The sequence below is a fragment of the Bos javanicus genome, chromosome 4 (genome assembly GCF_032452875.1).
Source record: "Bos javanicus breed banteng chromosome 4, ARS-OSU_banteng_1.0, whole genome shotgun sequence".
NCBI lineage: Eukaryota > Metazoa > Chordata > Mammalia > Artiodactyla > Bovidae > Bos > Bos javanicus.
This window is the reverse complement of record NC_083871.1, coordinates 56,409,025-56,424,147: the sequence shown is the minus strand read 5'-3', so window position 1 is coordinate 56,424,147 and position 15,123 is coordinate 56,409,025. Positions and strand designations below refer to the sequence as shown.

Genomic DNA, 15,123 nt, shown 5'->3' with positions numbered 1-15,123 from the left:
TGTAATAAGGGCTTGCGCATGTCATAATATAATCTAAAGAAATAGGAAGTACACAGGGGTTGCCCCCATAAATCTGATACCTAGACATGTAAGGTCCTGCTCTTGTGTAAAGATCTCTCAGTACAGGAATACTGATTCTAGAATCATCTCCATTATATTGGTTTATCTTTCTAAGGCAGTTGTTTCCAAGCTGCCATGAAGATTCATTACCTTTTCTTGGCTCTTCTTTTCTCTGCCCTCTTATCTGCTGCAGGTAAGGCTTTAGCCATAATAAGGGAAGAGCTTCACACATAATACGGGAGGAGCCAACAGAGATGAAAAGTCTGTGAAATGACACAAAAACCATCCATCGCCAATGGTAGTCAGTAGACGCTCAGTGAATGTTTTGAATGATTGAATCATTGTTTCTTTGCAGATACCCCCTTGAGAATAGAATAGAATTTGGAGAATTCTAAGATTCCCTTTCTTTTTGATACCAAATTACTTATTTCAGCTATGAGGTAGAATCTTATTTCCAAGGGGAAATCTTAAAAAGAATGACTTTGAGACCTTCAGTCCAGGGTCTTCTGACTCCCAGTACACCATACACATTTCACTAACACTGCTGCATTTTTCTGCCTATCTTAAGGAAGGTACAAACGGCGTCCATTTCACAGACTTCTATTGTGTGTCTAAAATGTGTTAATCCATGTAAAGGACCGTTAAGAAGTACTTGACAGCACTTAAGAAATGTTAACTATTATCATTACTACAGTTTTTACCTCTTCTTTAGTTGATTCCCTTTAGTAATTTTTCCTTTCAGTTCAGAATATCCTCAGTCAGGATGAGCTCAGAAAAATATGTGACTTTATTGTTCATCTTTAGAACTTCAAGTGCCCACAAGATGATAAGGGGTTGATAGGATTAAGAATGGAAAGCAAGGGGTGGAGGAGAGAAATAGTATCAGGAAAATGGAAACATAGATGGTACAAAGGTAAGAAGTGGGAGGAACATCAGTGTTGGCACTGGGGATTGGACTGAGTGATTTAGAAAGTTTTGGTGCCATTAATAGCAATGAAAATGCAGGGACAGGGAGCTGGTTAGGAAGGAGGCCAGTTAAAATGATTTCAGAAATGGTTACTTTGAAGTGACAATAAGACATCCAAGTGGAAATAATCTACTAGACAGACAAGTGGAGGTACGAAACAAGGAGAAAGCTTGTGGCTGAAGATAAACATTGTGGGACCTACCAGAGGGTATGACAGTCGCGGTTACATGAATAGGCCACTACTTCAAGAGTACTTCTCCTCTCTCCTGTTTCTGGCAGGCATGTTGTATTCTGGGCATGGTGAGATGACAAGCACTGTGTATTAGCGGAGGACAAAGGCAATGCCAGAAACCAGCATTCTCTTTTTCTTTATCCTCCTCTCCCTCTCCTTCTCCTGTCTACTTTTCTTGCATTCACTTTGCTTTTCTCTATTTTTCCTGGTCTTGTACTATAAGGAAGTTTGTAAGTTGCATACAGTAAGTGTTCTAAAGCTAAGTAATTAGGAAGAAGATTCTGGCAGAGGAAAACGAGCTTAGTAAAAAGTGATTTGGAGCAGTGATGATATTGTGTTCCAAAATGATCCCTGGGGGAGGCAGCTGAAAGTGGAGGAGAGAGGAAGTTGATGTGCATTTCAATTAGGAATGGAGTGGTTCCTCCTGAGACCCCTCACCTCTTCTCTTCCTGTTGTTCTCACTTGCCTGGAATGGCAGGACATCCAGCATGGCATGTCTTCTATTGGCCATTCTCCTGGGATCATCCTGTTGCTGAGCTTATTCAGTCCAAAGGGAGGGTGATCAGTCTTCTATACCTAGTCAGGAGACATAGTGTCAGTCTGTTCCTTCTGAACTGTATTTTTAAAATCTAATTAAAAATTATTTTGTTCCCATGGGCCACTGTAACTGGTAATTCCACAAGTCTTTATATTTGCAGTCTCTGCTAGAACTTTGTGAAGTATCTGCAAATCAGTGTGGTCTCCTGTTTTAGCTTATATGTTTATAAATCTGCTTAATTTCAGGCACTGAAGATGATCATGTCCTCTCTAGTTTTCTGGAGTGTAAAAATCAGACACTGTGTGATTCTTCAGATGAAAAAGAAAACTGCTCTTACGCTAACAAGGAGGTTGGACTATGTGTCTTGCGCCTTAGAAAGCATGGAAAGCAAATAGTCATGAAGAAATAGAAAATTAGGAAGACAAATCAATCAACTCCCTTGTCTCATTAAAAAATAAAGTCAGTCTTCCCTTTCTCTTTTTGTGACACATTTACTGAAAGTTTAGACAAAAGTTTATCAAGGAATAATGAGAGAGGACATTTTCTCTTTAGTTCCAACAGATCAAAGAATATACATTATGAAAACAAAAGAAGTCTGGTTCTGTCTGAGTTGGGGTAAAAAGCTTAAAGGACCTGAAGAGGCATTTATACTGTGTGTATGAGATACAGAAAGGGTACGTGGGGACAGGTCATTAAATTTTACTGTAGATTGTGAAGTCTTCCCTACCTGCTTTGCAGATTTCGGTAAAGTCTTAAGTTGCTTTAAAAAAAAATTATTTATTTATATTTGGCTGCATTGGGTCTTTGTTGCTTTGTGCGGGCTTATTCTTGCAGTGGCTTCTCTTGTTGCCGAGCAGTCGCTAAGCCCACAGGCTTCCTGTAGGTGCAGCGAGTGGGCTCAGTGGTTGTGGCTCCCTAGCTCTAGAGTGTAGGCTCAGTAGTTGTAGTGCTTGGGCTTAGTTGGTCGGTGGCAAGTGGAATCTTCCCAGACCAGGGATGGAAGCTGTGTCCCCTGCATTGGCAAGCCAATTCTTATCCACTGTGCCACCATGGAAGTCCTTAACTTGCTTAATGATTATTTTTGGCTGAAACTCTTTAACTGTAATTAACATGTTAATGTTTATATCATAACCTGTGATTCCTTTCCCTGGCTTTTTATGCCAATTACCCAAACACCACCAGGGCCTGGTAAAGTAGGAAAGTGATTCTTTGAACCCTGTTCCTTCAGGCCTATGGTGTCTATGTTGCCCATTGTATCTGTAGCAAATATAATTCCTGCTTGGCGTGTTAGACAGAGCTGTCCTCCCCAAGTCCCTTATCCACCCAAGTTCTCTGATTCCAGTACACCAGCTTCCCTCTGAACTGGCTGTCTTAGCCTTTAAGAAAAAAATGTGACTGAACACATCCAATTTGGGTAAAAAAGACCAACTGCATCTTAAATAGAAAGCTTGGCACTTGTAGGTGAATTTTAAGACTGTATAACTACAGTGAAGAATTTCAGGCAAACACGAGTCTATCAGTCACAGTTCTGGCTGGAAACAAACTCACCATTCAAGTTCGGTTCAGTTCAGTTGCTCAGTCGTGTCTGACTCTTTGTGACCCCATGAATTGCAGCACACCAGGCCTCCCTGTCCATCACCAACTCCCGCAGTTCACTCAGACTCACGTCCATCGAGTCAGTGATGCCATCCAGCCATCTCATCCTCTGTCGTCCCTTCTCCTCCTGCCCCCAATCCCTCCCAGCATCAGAGTCTTTTCCAATGAGTCAACTCTTCCCATGAGGTGGCCAAAGTACTGGAGTTTCAGCTTCAGCATTATTCCTTCCAAAGAAATCCCAGGGCTGATCTCCTTCAGAATGGACTGGCTGGATCTCCTTGCAGTCCAAGGGACTCTCAAGAGTCTTCTCCAACACCACAGTTCAAAAGCATCAATTCTTTGGCGCTCAGCCTTCTTCACAGTCCAACTCTCACATCCATACATGACCACAGGAAAAACCATAGCCTTGACTAGACGAAACTTTGTTGGCAAAGTAATGTCTCTGCTTTTGGATATGCTATCTAGGTTGGTCATAACTTTCCTTCCAAGGAGTAAGTGTCTTTTAATTTTATGGCTGCAGTCACCATCTCTAGTGATTTTGGAGCCCAGAAAAATAAAGTCTGGCACTGTTTCCACTGTTTCCCCATCTATTTCCCATGAAGTGATGGGACCAGATGCCATGATCTTTGTTTTCTGAATGTTGAGCTTTAAACCAACTTTTTCACTCTCCACTTTCACTTTCATCAGGAGGCTTTTGAGTTCCTCTTCACTTTCTGCCATAAGGGTGGTGTCATCTGCTTATCTGAGGTTATTGATATTTCTCCCAGCAATCTTGATTCCGGCTTGTGTTTCTTCCAGTCCATCGTTTCTCATGATGTACTCTGCATATAAGTTAAATAAACAGGGTGACAATATACAGCCTTGATGAACTCCTTTTCCTATTTGGAACCAGTCTGTTGTTCATGTCCAGTTCTAACTGTTGCTTCCTGACCTGCATACAAATTTCTCAAGAGGCAGATCAGGTGGTCTGGTATTCCCATCTCTTTCAGAATTTTCCACAGTTGATTGTGATCCACACAGTCAAAGGCTTTGGCATAGTCAATAAAGCAGAAATAGATGCTTTTCTGGAACTCTTTTGCTTTTTCCATGATCCAGCAGATGTTGGCAATTTGATCCCTGGTTCCTCTGCCTTTTCTAAAGCCAGCTTGAACGTTAGGAAGTTCACAGTTCACGTATTGCTGAAGCCTGGCTTGGAGAATTTTGAGCATTACTTTACTAGCGTGTGAGATGAGTTTGATTGTGCAGTAGTTTGAGCATTCTTTCTTTGGCATTGCCTTTCTTTGGGATTGGAATGAAAACTGACCTTTTCCAGTCCTGTGGCCACTGCTGAGTTTTGCAAATTTGCTGGCATATTGAGTGCAACACTTTCACAGCATCATCTTTCTGGATTTGGAATAGCTCAACTAGAATTCCATCACCTCCACTAGCTTTGTTCGTAGTGATGCCTTCTAAGGCCCACTTGACTTCACATTCCAGGATGTCTGGCTCTAGGTCAGTGATCACACCATCGTGATTATCTGGGTCGTGAAGATCTTTTTTGTACAGTTCTTCTGTGTATTCTTGCCATCTCTTCTTAATATCTTCTGCTTATGTTAGGTCCATACCATTTCTGTCCTTTATGGAGCCCATCTTTGCATGAAATGTTCCCTTGGTATTTCTGATTTTCTTGAAGAGATCCCTAGTCTTTCCCATTCTGTTGTTTTCCTCTATTTCTTTGCATTGATCGCTGAGAAAGGCTTTCTTATCTCTTCTTGCTATTCTTTGGACCTCTGCATTCAGATGTTTATATCTTTCCTTTTCTCCTTTGCTTTTCGCTTCTCTTCTTTCACAGCTATTTGTAAGGCCTCCTCAGACAGCCATTTTGTTTTTTTGCATTTCTTTTCCATGGGAATGGTCTTGATCCCTGTCTCCTGTACAATGTCACGAACCTCATTCCATAGTTCATCAGGCACTCTATCTATCAGATGTAGGCCCTTAAATCTATTTCTCACTTCCACTGTATAATCATAAGGGATTTGACTTAGGTCATACCTGAATGGTCTAGTGGTTTTCCCCACTTTCTTCAATTTAAGTCTGAATTTGGCAATAAGGAGTTCATGATCTGAGCCACAGTCAGCTCCTGGTCTTGTTTTTGCTGACTGTATAGAGCTTCTCCATCTTTGGCTGCAAAGAATATAATCAATCTGATTTCGGTGTTGACCATCTGGTGATGTCCATGTGTAGAGTCTTCTCTTGTGTTGTTGGAAGAGGGTGTTTGTTATGACCAGTGCATTTTCTTGGCAAAACTCTATTAGTCTTTGCCCTGCTTCATTCCGTATTCCAAGGCCAAATTTGCCTGTTACTCCAGGTGTTTCTTGACTTCCTACTTTTGCATTCCAGTCCCCTATAATGAAAAGGACATCTTTTTTGGGTGTTAGTTCTAAAAGGTCTTGTAGGTCTTCATAGAACTGTTCAACTTCAGCTTCTTCAGCGTTACTGGTTGGGGCATAGACTTGGATTACTGTGATATTGAATGGTTTGCCTTGGAAACGAACAGAGATCATTCTGTCGTTTTTGAGATTGCATCCAAGTACTGCATTTCAGACTCTTTTGTTGACCATGATGGCCACTCCATTTCTTCTGAGGGATTCCTGCCCGCAGTAGTAGATATAATGGTCATCTGAGTTAAATTCACCCATTCCAGTCCATTTCAGTTCTCTGATTCCTAGAATGTCGACATTCACTCTTGCCATCTCTTGTTTGACCACTTCCAATTTGCCTTGATTCATGGACCTGATATTCCAGGTTCCTATGCAATATTGCTCTTTACAGCATCGGACCTTGCTTCTATCACCAGTCACATCCACAGCTGGGTATTGTTTTTGCTTTGGCTCCATCCCTTCATTCTTTCTGGAGTTATTTCTCCACTGATCTCCAGTAGCATATTGGGCACCTACTGACCTGGGGAGTTTCTCTTTCAGTATCCTATTATTTTGCCTTTTCATACTGTTCATGGGGTTCTCAAGGCAAGAATACTGAAGTGGTTTGCCATTCCCTTCTCCAGTGGGCCACATTCTGTCAGATCTCTCCACCATGACCCGCCCATCTTGGGTTGCCCCACGGGCATGGCTTAGTTTCATTGAATTAGACAAGGTTGTGATCCTAGTGTGATTAAAGAGGTTCCCAAAGGTCTGGGCAGGGGTACCGTCCTCCACCAGCGCCCTGTGGTGTTGGGGGCGGGGAAGGGGAGTGGCTTAGCAACGTGGGCAGAAGCCTTTCCCTGGTGCTCTGCATCTAGAGGCTCACAGGGAGAAAGGGAGAAGCCGTTCTTGGACCCAAGCACAGGAATATAAGTGAGAAGCACAGGTAAAAATTAACAAGGAAACAACAGTAATTTGTCTCATTATTAATAGAAAGGGGGGCAGCAGTAGGCCAATAATTGGAAATATTAGTCCGGATGTGCTTCAAGGAAAGAGTTTTTGTTCAAAGAATTTAGGGTAGCCCCCGCAGGCTCTGCCTTTTGGGTCTAGGTGGCCTCCTAGAGGGGTACCGTCCTTTCTCAGGGTCTGCCCCTCCCCTTCTCCCCAAGTGAGTTGTCCTCAGAGTCCCTCTGTGATGCTGATAAAGGTGCCCAGGAGGGAGATGTGACAATGACTCCCTTCCATTCGCATTCTCAGTCTTCTCTGCTCTGGGTGCCCTCAAGCTCAGCCCCAGGGGGTCAGAAGTCCTGGTCTAGCTGGTCCTCAGCACGGAGCAGTGGGCGAGGCAGTCCCAGCTGTAGAACACGGCCCTCCCGGCTCTATAGGGCTCTGATCAGTGAGTGCAAGTGCTCCTGGATGAAGGTAACTGCACTGGGCTAGTGGGGCTGCGGTGGGAAGGCCAGGTCCCAGATGCTGTCAGGGGCCAAGGCTGAGCCGGGCTCTTCTGTCCCAGTTCCCACAAAGCCCTCCTTGCCCTGTGGATCATTGAGATTATAGCCCAGTTCCCAGTATCCTGAGAAACATGGATGTATCAAAAACATGTAAAATGTACTGTTCAGATTTTGGCTGCTATAAGTGCATCATTTTCTGGTTTCTAGACTAGTCTCTGGAGAAGGCAATGGCACCCCACTCCAGTACTCTTGCCTGGAGAATCCCATGGGCAGAGGAGCCTGGTAGGCTCCAGTCCATGGGGTCGCTAAGAGTCGGACACAACTGAGTGAGTTCACTCACTTTTCACTTTCTTGCATTGGAGAAGGAAATGGCACCCCACTCCAGTATTCTTGCCTGGAGAATCCCAGGGACGGGGGAGCCTGGTGGGCTGCCGTCTGTGGGGTCGCACAGAGTCAGACACGACTGAAGCGACTTAGCAGCAGCATACTAGTCTCTGCAGCTGCATCCCCACCTCCCTGAATGTAAAGAGATGGTTGCTCTAGTTTTCCAGGTGGCCTCCCAGCCTCAGGCTTGCTTTTACATTTATTCCTCATTGTCCACCAAAAAGGGGTGTGCATGTGTGCATGTGAGTTTGTGTGCATGTGCGTTTGTGTGTGTGTGTGTGACTTATAGTCTCTGGGAAATGAGTGCCAGAAATTCCCCTGCGCCTTACTTTTGCTTTGGCAAACCAGGCCACACCAAAATTACAGTCCTTGAGTCAGAGGGGCCAACAAATTAGAAAGGATGGACTGCTACTCCTATGTGGCCATGTTGTAAGCTGGATGGAGTTGCAAATGGTAGGGTTCCTCACCTCCACTCCCTCTAAACAAGCAATCAAACAAGTAAAAATGAAAAGCAATGGCAGAGACAGCCAGGCACAATGATGATAATTAGCACTGATAGTACTTCTTCAATTACCTATGTGAGGTAGGTAGTATTTGTCACTAGTGTACAGATGAAGAAACTAAGCAGCTGAGAGCTTAAAGAACCTGCAGTTTCCAAGGTGTGAGGCCAGGATTCAAATCCAAGCAAGAACTTTAACTCATTCTCCAGACAAAGCAACTGGAAGCAATGTATCATGATAACTCCTGGAAGAAGTTCATTGGAGGCAAAGCTGACTAGCTTGAGTGAGTTAAAAGTTGTGGGTCCTTTAATTTCTGTACTAGGGGATGTGTTAACCTTTTAAATGCAGCAGTACGGAGCTGGAGACAGCAAAAGAATCTGCAGGTATTAAACAGGGAAGAAACCAATTTTAAACCAGAAAAATTACTTTATAATATCTTGAAATGTAATACGAGGGCTGCAATCTCTTTTAAGAAAAGTAATTATGTATATTAATATCAGAAAGATATCATTTGGAATAAACCCTGATCTAGTCACATTAAGACTAGACAGTGAAGCCAAAAGTTCTTATTGCTCTTAAAATAAGGCTCTGCCATGGTCATTATAAGGGTGACCATCAAATGCTAGAATTTAATATGACTAAGCTAGATAATGTATTAAATTTTTTCCTTCAAGTTTTAGGTTTTTGAATATTACAGTGAACTGCTGGACATTCTAAACCAAGTAGAAATATACCAGATACCCAACTCTGATATTCCTTTGGCCCAACTGGTAATTTTTAGCTTTCTTACCAAAGAGTCTTATTTTGGGTGGTGATAAGATGATTCTTGAAAATAGAGTTGAATTTCTGCAATGAAAAGTGTAAACTGTGTATTATGATTTTCATCACTGAGTTTTGTTTATTATTATTATTATTCTAAGAAGTACTTGGCTGTGAATACAAAGTAGGGTTTGTTTGTGATTCAGAACAACTAGTGAGACTGGATCAGTGTCATCATTAGGCCTTTGTTAAATAAATATTTATGCAGCCTCATTCTGTTGGATTTGCCTTTGCAAAGAATATAAAAAGCAAAAACTAAAGTAGTAGATAGAAAAGCCTAATCTATCCGCTCTGCTCAAAGAGTGTACAACCTAATGAGGCTGATAAATATACAAACTTTGTAGTGTTGAGATCACCGATTTTCCAGAGCAGTGCTTATCAACAGGGTCTGCACATTAGATCCACCTGGGGAACTTATTAAAAAAGCTTATAAAAAGTTCAGATGCCCTGGCGTACATTAGAATCTCTGGAGATGTTACCCAGGTTGTGCAATTTCAATGGGCGGTGAAGTTGGAGCAGTTAGCATATCTATGAAAGTGTTAGCCACTCAGTTGTGTCCAACTCTTTGCAATCCCATGGAAGGGGAAGCCCATAGGCTGCTCTGTCCATGCAATTCTCAATACTGGAATGGGCAGCCATTCCCTTCACCAGGAGATCTTCACGACCCAGAGATCGAACCTGGGTCTCCCACATTGCAAGCAGAGTCTTTACTGCCTGAGCTGCCAACTGTAGCACCTTGTTATTGAATTTCATTCTTTTAAAACTTGAGAAAAGCCTTTTAAACATGAGCCTGAATTTAAAACACAGGTAAATTTTAATATGGGGATCACAGAAGCAGGTGTGGGGTTTTTTTAATACTGTTTTTCTGACTACAAGAGGGAATAACTAGGAACTAAGATGGTGTGACTTGCAGGCAAGAAAGCAATGTGTAAAAAGATTCTTAATTCATTGTGATACTTTGAAACCCAATGCCTTAGATCAGGGGAAGGAAAACATCTGAGAAAAACTTGATTCATGGCAGTGTCTGAACATGGCATGCTCATCACTATGACTTGAAACCTGAATGTGAAAAGAAGTCTCATCAAACCCTGTTGTCTTTCTTGCGGAGACACTAAGATGGCTGATTTTACAAGCACTCACTGGTTTTGGTTTTTGTGTGTGTGTGTGTGTTTTTTTTTTTGGCTCTAGATGATTTTCATTTATTCACATATTCAAACTTAAATAACTCTTCTGATTAACTTATTTTCTTTTTCTTAAAGATATTGAAGAGGTAGAACTAAAGCTCTGCCAAGTGCTTGAATGTGTACTTTGAGAGCTTTATCGGGGGATCTTCTGTGGTGATGCCCTTAATTTTGCCAACCCACACTTCTCTTAGCATCTGAGTGGTACTCCTCCTCCTTAGAAAGCCACCCACTTATTCTGAGCTCAATAGCAGAGATGGAGTTTTTGTACTTAAGAGCCAAGATTGGTTTTCAAAAGCTCTGTGAAACAAGCTATAACAAAGCAGAAATTAGCCCCAAGGCATTTTCCCCAATAAGTCTCTTCCAGTCCTCCTACCACCAAATTGGGTTTAGAAAACTTTAACAAATCATTGTCTAAGCCATTAGTTAACTAAAAATTATTAGTTGGAGATTTTGAATGCCTCACTTTTATTAAATACCATAAATTTTGTTGGTCTTGTGTTTTAAGAAAGAATAACAAGCCCATCTAAATTTATCAGGTAGCACATATTTAGAGGAATTTTTTTTATCTGTACTAAAGCTGTAGTTTCAGACAGTGAAATTCAACCTGTTTGCAAATAATTGGTTTCCACAAATGTTATTCTAAGTATATATTGGCAGTGATATCTGAAGGAAATATTTTAAAACAATAAAAATGGAAATTGTCATGCTTAAATAAAAAGTTATTAGCCAAAATTATTTTAAAACATATTACCCAAACCATCTTGGGCCTGACCACCATTTGAATACATATTCATACTTGAAAAAACCCTGCTTGTTGAATTGTTGGATTGTTGGTCAGATTTAGAATTCCTTGCAACCTGGCTTTCTATTCCTCACAGTGATAAGGGACATTATTCAGAGATCATGGTTGCCTTTCATGATACCTCAAAAAGTTAAGCTGTCACTTAGACATCTCTACCTTTTTTATGCATTGGGTGTAAGGCATGTGCTAAATATGTTAGCATGTTTAGAATTTACTTCTTGCACTTCTCATTTGTTGTCCATTCCCATTTTACAAATGAGGAAACTAAGGCACAGAAATGTTCAATAGCTTTCTGAGGTCATAAAGCCAGCAAGTGGCCACGCTGAGATTTAAACATAGGTAGTTTGACTCCCCCTTAACCACAACAGAATACAAAAAAAAAAAAAAAGCCAAAGCTTTTGAGTCTAATAACTTGAGAGAAGAGCAGTATTATTAATGAAAATGAAAGAACTAGAGAGATGATCTAGCCTGGATTTTTCTTGGCAAAGGGAGGAGGAAACAATTGATTTAATTTTGATCATGTTAGAATGACATGATGTCAGAATATATAAATATCTGTCCTAGAGACAGATGCATGTGATTAGGGCAGAACCTGCACAGGGATGTGGATTGGAAAGATCTTTACAACAGAAAATTTAGGTTAATAGATGAGAAAGTGTGAATTTTTTTCCCCGAAAAGTGAATATACAGAAAGAAGAGCAGAGGAGAAGGAGTTGAATTTTATGGTAAATGCAGAGTTAAAACGGGGCAAGTTGAAGAGAAGTCAGAAGCAATCATAAAAGGGGATGGAGAATGAGGATAGGACTAAGACCCCACCCACGAGAGACTTTCCCAAAAGATGAGCATGGGATATAAGTCTTTCAGAGAAAGGGAGGAGAATGAAGAAATACAGATTTGGTGACTTCCACAAACTATTATAAATACTAAGTATCAGTGGCAGTGGATATTGCTACAGTTTATTTTGTCTTGTTTTTAAATTTTATTTTGTTTCATTGCTGGTATCTGATTTAAAAAGATATCTTATTAAGGTAATAAGATATTTAAAATCTTATTGTTCGTTTTTGACAGGAAGAGTGAAGCATTGCTTCTCTAAGTGTTTCTGAGTCCAGCCTTACAAATCTTGCCCAGAACTTAAGCGTCAGCAAAGTCAGAGAACCGTATGAAGTTAGCTGTGAGAAGGCCCTGAGCAGTGCATCCTGGTTCATTTCATCTAATTGGTGGGAAAGTCGAGGTACAGAGTGGTTGAGTGTCTCCCACCTGAGATGCTTTCTGAAATGGACCTGGAGGTCTGAGCCAGATCCAGGTCCCTCCTCTTTCTAATGTGTCTCCAAGTGGCTTTGGAACAATAGGGAGAGTCAGTTTAAAGCCTTAGGCTCTCTGCTGACTAACTTATTCAGCCCTTCCTTGATTTCCACAGGGGACTGGTCCCCCACCCAATACCAATATGCTCGACTGCTCAAATCCCTTATATAAAATGACATAGTGTTTGCTTATAATCTATGAATAACCTCCCATATATTTCAGATCTGCATAAATGCAGATTATTTATATTACATAATACAATGTAAATGCTGTGTACATAGTTGTAAATACAGTGTAGCTCTGTGGGCATGGAAACTGCAGTTTCAGAGAGCGGACTGTACCTTGACTTGTGCCAGTGTCACAGAACAGAGGGAGACCCTAGACCAAAGGAAGAGATTTTTAAAGAACATCTTTCATTATTTTGAGCTGGGACCAAACCCACGTCTCCTGATTGGCAGGTGGAGGTAACTGACTGACAAAATCTTCCACAGTATCCAGGAACGTAGAGGAAATGTGTGTCTTAATTTCAAAGAAAAGCGATGCCAAAGAACGCTCAAACTACCACACAACTGCACTCATCTCACACACTAGCAAAGTAATGCTCAAAATCCTCCAAGCCAGGCTTCAACAGTTTATGAACTGTGAACTTCCAGATGTTCAAGCTGGATTTACAAAAGCCAGAGGAACCAGAGATCTAATTGCCATCATCCGTTGGATCATTGAAAAAGTAAGAGAATACCAGAAAAACATCTACTTCTGCTTTATTGACTACGCCAAAGCCTTTGACTGTGTGGATCACAACACACTGAAGAAAATTCTGAAAGAGGTGGGAATACCAGACCACCTTACCTGCCTCCTAAGAAATCTGTATGCATGTCAAGAAGCAGCAGTTAGAACTGGACATGGAACAGCAGTCTGGTTCCAAATCAGGAGAGGAGTATGTCAAGGCTGTATATTGTCACCTTGCTTATTTAACTTCTATGCAGAGTACATCATGAGAAATGCTGGGCTGGATGAAGCACAAGCTGGAATCAAGATTGCCGGGAGAAATAGCAATAACCTCAGAAATGCAGATGACACCACCCTTATGGCAGAAAGTGAAGAACTAAAGAGCCTCTTGATGAAAGTGAAAGATGAGAGTGAAAAAGCTGGCTTAAAACTCAACATTCAGAAAACTAAGATCATGGCATCCAGTCTCATCACTTCATGGCAAATGATGGGGAAGCAATGGAAACAGTGAGAGACTTTATTTTTTTGGGCTCCAAAATCACTGCAGATGGTGACTGCAGCCATGAAATTAAAAGACACTTGTTCCTTGAAAGAAAAGCTATGACCAACCTAGACAGCATATTAAATAGCAAAGACATTACTTTGCTAACAAAGGTCCATCTAGTCAAAGCTATGGTTTTTCCAGTGGTCATGTATGGATGTGAGAGTTGGACTATAAAGAAAGCTGAGTGCCGAAGAATTGATGCTTTTGCACTGTGATGTTGGAGAAGACTCTTGAGAGTCCCTTGGACTGCAAGGAGATCCAACCAGTTCATCCTAAAGGAAATCAGTCCTGAATATTCATTGGAAGGACTGATGTTGAAGTTGAAACTCCAATACTTTGGCCACCTGATGTGAAGAACTGACTCATTGGAAAAGACTCTGATGCTGGGAAAGACTGAAGGCAGAAGAAGGGGACAACAGAGGATGAGATGGCTGGATGGCATCACCGATGTGATGTACATGAGTTTGAGTAAACTCCGGGAGTTGGTGACGGACAGGGAGGCCTGGTGTGCTACAGTCCATGGGATTGCAAAGAGTTGGACACGACTGAGCAACTGAACAGAACTTTAAGCTGCTGCTGCTGCTGCTAAATCACTTTAGTCGCGTCCGACTCTGCGACCCCATAGACGGCAGCTCACCAGGCTCCCCTGTCCCTGGGGTGCTCTAGGCAAGAACACTGGAGTGGATTGCCATTTCCTTCTCCAGTGCGTGAAAGTGAAGCTGCTCAGTTGTGCCAACTCTTCGTGACCCCATGGACTGCAGCCCACCAAGCTCCTCCATCCATGGGATTTTCCAGGCAAGAGTACTGGAGTGGGTTGCCATTGCCTTCTCCCGAACTATAAGCTAGTGCATACTATAAAAGGATGTGTCTGCCATTTCAAACCACTAAACTCCTAGACTAGTGAGAGTTTGGAGCTATACTGTGTAGGGATCTATATATAAAATGTGTCATCATAGATTCATGAGCTTGCTTTGAGTTATGTGTCTTTGGACTGGTGTCAGTGGCATGGAGCTTCCCTGGTGGCTCAGATGGTAAAGAACCTCCCTGCCAATGCAGGAGACCTAAGAGATGTGAGTTTGATCCCTGGGTCAGGAAGATTCCCTGGAGAAGGGAATGGCTACCCACTCTAGTATTCTTGATTTCTTGCCTGGGGAAATCCCATGGACAGAGGAGCCTGGCGGGCTACAGTCCATAGGATCACAAAGAGTCAGACATGACTGAGTGACTAACACACACACATACTCACTCTGTCTCTCTCTCTCAGTGGCACTAGGGAGCCTAAGGCTGCTTCCCTGACATGGATGATACCAGTAAAAGGGCAGAAAGAACTTCTCTTTTATAGTTTAAACTTAGCCAAAATCTTACTACTTAACAACAACAAAGCAAAAACAAAACCACAAAAACCTTAAGTATTTTGACACCATTTTTTTCTTCCAGTTCTATGAGGGCCATTTTGATTTGGCAGTTGCTCTCCAGAACCTGAATCTCCACAAGAAAGTCATCTAGCAATTAACAAATGCCTCAAGGATAGCCTCCATACCAAAGGTGAACCTGGGGGCTATTGCTTAGAATTTTCAATAAGGTGAAAGTTGTAGGAGTATCATGCACCTTTTTAT

At 41.8% G+C, this 15,123-nt stretch overlaps 1 long non-coding RNA gene across 1 annotated transcript; it reads left to right on the top strand.

Moving 5' to 3' along the window:
* Positions 1-16: 16 nt before the first annotated feature.
* Positions 17-2,270, top strand: LOC133246109 (uncharacterized). The gene is made up of 2 exons (XR_009735912.1): positions 17-253; positions 2,043-2,270. It is a non-coding gene; the product is annotated as an uncharacterized LOC133246109 (long non-coding RNA).
* The last annotated feature ends 12,853 nt before the right edge of the window (positions 2,271-15,123 follow it).